The 5221-nt window shown below is 37.2% G+C and overlaps 1 pseudogene; it reads left to right on the forward strand.

Annotated features, from left to right (window-relative positions):
- The first annotated feature begins 1035 nt into the window (after positions 1-1035).
- On the forward strand, positions 1036-1947 carry LOC105861611 (N-myc-interactor pseudogene; annotated as a pseudogene).
- Positions 1948-5221: the final 3274 nt, after the last annotated feature.

A 5221-nucleotide genomic window follows, 5' to 3' on the forward strand; every position in this document is an offset into this window, starting at 1 on the left:
TAAACAATGGCCTTAAATTTATATCAGTATGTGTTAGACATTCTAAGAGAAACATGGAATGAGAAACAGATTGTGTCCAAAAGACTTGAGAGAACATTTTACCTAAGATAAATTTTATGGTTCAAGGGGGTGGGGAACCTGCGGCGTTCTGATTTCAAAATTGTTCTTTTTTAAGCATCAAAGGAGGCAGGAAAAGCTTACTCTTTCTCTGCTGCACCCCTTTTGATAAAAGAATTTGTTCTGTAAAATTTAGATTCAGTCAAAAGGCTGCATCTAAGGATCTAAAAAGCCACATAAGGCGTTAAGGCCACAGGTTCCCAACCCCATGCTTTGTGGGGTTTTTCTGAGTTTAGCTTTATTAGTATCTGAATTTTGCTTTGTCTTACAGCTGAAGAGACAGTCCAGCTAAATACATTGATGAAAGAATTAGGTGCTGTTTTAGGTAAGTAAGAAATTACTTCATTCTTTACACTGTTTTAATGAGATTTCCCACCATCCCTTTATTCTCTTGATAGTTTCACCATTTTAATCTTTCATTAATTAAACATTTTTATCTACCTGTTTTGGATTACCTATGCTTTTGCAACAAATAAAGGTACTAGGTCTTTGCATGGTCTTAGATGGAAAGTAGGTACATGTTATTGGAAACTGGAGAAAAGTCAATCCTTGTTATAAAGTGGCAAAAGAACTTGACTGAATTGTGTTCTTGTTTTAGTGTTTTGTGGAAGGTAGAGCTTGTGAGCAATAAAATTGGATATGTAGTTGAAACAATTTCTAAGCAAAGTGTTGAAGGTGCAGCTTGGCTCCTCCTGACTGCTTATAGTGAAATACAAGGGGACATAATGACTTAGACATTACATTGTTAAGAAAAAAACTGAACTTAATGATTTGGAAAATTGTCATCCCATCCATATTGAAAAGGATGAGAAAGCCTATTCAGGAGAAAACACAAAAGGTGTGGCCAAATGACCATTTTATAAGATTAGTCAGCCATCTCAATAGAAGCCAGAAGCTATTGGTCAAAACAATGGAAGAATGACCCTGAAGGCAATTCAGAGATCATCAGGGTTCGGTGGGCAGACGGGGATATTAATTGGTGAAATAACAAAGGAAAATATTCAGCTAAAGGAAGAGATCCAAAAGCTTGAAGCTGAGTTACAAGAGACCACCAGAGAATTCCAGGTTAAAGAGGATATTCCTGAAACAAAGATAAAATTCTTATTAGTTGAAACTCCTGAGGATGACATCCAGTTTTCAAATGTCTTCTGTTCATTTCAGGTGAGCACAAAAGTTCCTTATGAGCTACAAAAAGAGTAAGCACTTATCACCTTTGAAAAAGAATAATTTGCCCTAAATGTGATAAGATTGAGAAAACATCAGGTGCAGATAGATGATGTAAACGTGGAGGTGATAGCCAAGCCGGTTCCATTAAACTCACGAGTCAGATTCCAGGTTCACGTATAAGTTTCTAAAATGAAAATCAATGTTACTGGAATTCCTGACAAATTGCCTGAAGATGAGAAACAAACTAGAACTGAGCTTTTGTAAATCCTGAAATGGAGGTGGAGAGGTGGAATGGGTGGACTATGATAAACAGTCCAGAAGTGCTGTCATCATGTTTGTGGAAATTGGAATTGCTGACAAGATTTTGCAAAAGAGAGAATATCCTCTTTATATAAATCACAGCTGCCATAGAGTTATTGTTTCTCCTTATGTAGAAAAGCACTTGAAAAGTATCAGGTATTTTCAGGAATATCCAAGAAGACAGTTCTGACTGGAATTGAGCTGGATGAAGAAGACATTGAGCTGGATGAAGAAACTGGAAACTTAGTTGACATTCACTTCCAATGGGAGAAGAATGGGTGTAGAGAAGTGGATTTGGTCAAGTGTTCTCTAGGCTGGTCTAACATAGTGTATTTTGAAGAAGAGACTAATGGGATCCTATAAAAATTATAGCTTTTGAGACCAAATCATTATAAATGTTTGACAAAAATGAATATCCTTTCCCTTAAAAAGAAACTTTAATATTTAGTGTTCATTTATTATTGGGTTCAAAATGTATTTCCATATTTTTGAATTCTTTTTTGTCTCAAACTATGGCTGCATGTTTTCAACTGCAGTAAATGCACTGTATTAAAAACAGTTCTGTTTATAGATTATGTGAACTGTTGAAATGTCTGTTGAAATTCACCATAAGTGATCCAGATGTCCCCCTGCCCATGTTGGCTCATTTTGTCACAGTCATATGAGCCAATTTGGTCTTGGCCCCATGCTCACCAATATGCAGACTTGACTCTTAACATTTTCCAAAAGAAATACAGTTACATTTAGCAGTTTGTGATTTTTGTAGACTTTACAGAAAATTCGAGGGCTTTTTTTTTTTTTTTTTCTGAGACTGAGTCTCGCTTGTTGACCAGGCTACAGTGAGTGCCTTGGCGTCAGCCTAGCTCACAGCAACCTCAAACTCCTGGGCTCAAGCAATCCTTCTGCCTCAGCCTCCCGAGTAGCTGGGACTACAGGCATGCGCCACCATGCCCGGCTAATTTTTATATATATATTAGTTGGCCAATTAATTTCTTTCTCTTTATAGTAGAGACGGGGTCTTGCTCTTGCTCAGGCTGGTTTCGAACTCCTGACCTCGAGCAATCCACCCGCCTCAGCCTCCCAGAGTGCTAGGATTACAGGCGTGAGCCACCGCGCCCGGCTCGAGGGCTTTTGAGAAGAATCATTTTCCCACTTTGTGTAGCATTTCAGTTCACAACTCCAAAGGTTCTCAGCACTAAGTGTGGTCTTTTTCTTGAACTTTCCTTCACCCAAGTGCCAAGTGTCCCATGATTCTTTATAAGCCATCCCTCTACAAGTAGAAGTTGTAAACACCAGCATTTTCTTTCTTCTATATGTACAATGGAAACGATCAGTATAAGAGATTAAAAACTTTGAAATAAAGAGAGTGGTAAAGTTAGTGTCTCATCACCCATCATGCTAGATGCTGGGGAGCACATTACCTGCTCTCTAAAGGCTTAAAGTTTAGTTGGAGAGAGATCCAGTTTATCAACATCCCACTGATTTTAAACTTGCAGAAACTTTAATGATAAAATTAAAGGTGCCTATTCAAAGAAGATAAAATTCTTTATGGTAAGGAATCTTTGGACAGCTTTTATTCTGACACAATGTTTCATGGACAACCAGAAGCAGAATTAAATTCAATGTAAAAGTGCTGGCAGAAATGAAATGCTTTTAGAAAATTTTCTAACCCCAAACCTACCCAGTGCTGCTTCCCATCTAAACAAAGGAAAACCTTGGGTTTTGCTTCTGATATTTTATTTTTAGGTTTTAACCTTGTATTACAATCAGAAATGCTCATTCTCACATTTCTTTTAGGAATGAGAAATGGTACCTAAAAACTGTACAATTTATAATAAATCTTATATTTACCATTTTAAAAAAAAGAACTTCCAGTGTTATATAAAATAATGGTAATGAGAGTGGGCCAATTTCTAATGAGTGTAGTACTAGGCACTATTCTGAATACTTTATAACTATTAACATATTTAATTATCACAGAAATACCATGAGATACTTTTATTATCACCATTTCACAGATAAGAGATATTGATTTACTTGGCTAAGGTCACACAATATGAAATTGGGAAGAGTCAGGATTTGAACCCACATTCTCAAGCATTGTGCTATATTTAACAATGTATTACTCTTTTTCTCTTTCTTATGATTTATAGCTCAAGCTCAGGTATACACTAACTTTGTAGAGAGAAATTACTATTTTAATGGCAGGTTTAAAACTAGCAGACACAATCATGGCTGTTGTTTCTGACATATTTCTTCACTGTGAATAATAAATGAAGAATGAATAATAAATCTTATTCATTTTCTTTGCTTTAGATATCTACTTAAAAAGTTAGCTGGGTATCTTGTAATATGTGTAAGATGTTCTTTCCCTCATACCCCCACCCAATCCTGTCACCTTGGTTTTATGTTCTTGAACATCTGCATTGCAACTTTGCTTTTCTCCCTCCCAGTGGGATTTAAGACATAGACGTAACTAGAATTTTTAAATTTTAGGCATAATTAAAGATTTTTCTTATTTCATCTCTTTCTTAAGGAGGGAAAGTCCTTGAAAATAAAGTAGAAGCCATTCTGCAAAACTTGAACTATGAACTTGAAAAAAAAGAAATGAAAGATCTACGGAAGCATTTGAAAATTGATGGTATTTCATTTACCACTTACCACTTTCTTTCAGAAGAAATTTGAATTCCTCTTGTAGAACCTCTGAGAGAATGCTTATTCAATTTGACTTTGAAGTGCTTATAGAGGCTGAGTGTAGTGGCCCATGTCTGTAATCCTAGCACTTCGGAAGGCCAAGGTGGCAGGATTATTTGAGTCTAGGAGTTCAAGACCAGCCTGGGCAACACGGCAAGACCCCCATCTCTACAAAAAATTTAAAAAATTAGCCAGGCATGGTGGTACACACCTGTAGTCCCAGCTACTCAGGAGGCTGAGGCAGGAAGACTGCTTGAGCCTGAGTGTTTGAGGTTACAGTGAGTTGTGATCATGCCACTGTACTCCAGTCTGGGCAACAGAGTGAGACTCTCTAAATAAATAAATAAATAAGAAATGTTGTAAGCTGGGTGCGGTGGCTCACGCCTGTAATCCTAGCACTCTGGGAGGCTGGGGCGGGCGGATTGTTCGAGGTCAGGGGTTCAAAACCAGCCTGAGCAAGAGCGAGACCCCGTCTCTACTATAAATAGAAGGAAATTAATTGGCCAACTAATATATACAGAAAAAATTAGCCGGGCATGGTGGTGCATGCCTGTAGTCCCAGCTACTTGGGAGGCTGAGGCAGAAGGATTGCTTGAGCCCAGGAGTTTGAGGTTGCTGTGAGCTAGGCTGATGCCATGGCACTCACTCTAGCCTGGGCAACAAAGTGAGACTCTGTCTCAAAAAAAATAAATAAATAAAATAAATAAATAAATAAATAAATAAATTGACCCTTGTCTTACAGATAACAGAAGGATATACAAAAATAGATTGATGGATGGAGTGAAGACTTACAGAGGTGAGTGAAAAGTATGCTGAGAAAGATAAAACTGAGTTCTTCAAGCTTTTGCATTACTTTTCTAAAGCCTTATTTCTCAATGATTAAATTACTAATTGTGTTACTATATCCTTCAAATTATGATCTTGCTTGTTACTTGTACACAAT

The sequence above is a fragment of the Microcebus murinus genome, chromosome 18 (genome assembly GCF_040939455.1).
Source record: "Microcebus murinus isolate Inina chromosome 18, M.murinus_Inina_mat1.0, whole genome shotgun sequence".
Lineage (NCBI taxonomy): Eukaryota > Metazoa > Chordata > Mammalia > Primates > Cheirogaleidae > Microcebus > Microcebus murinus.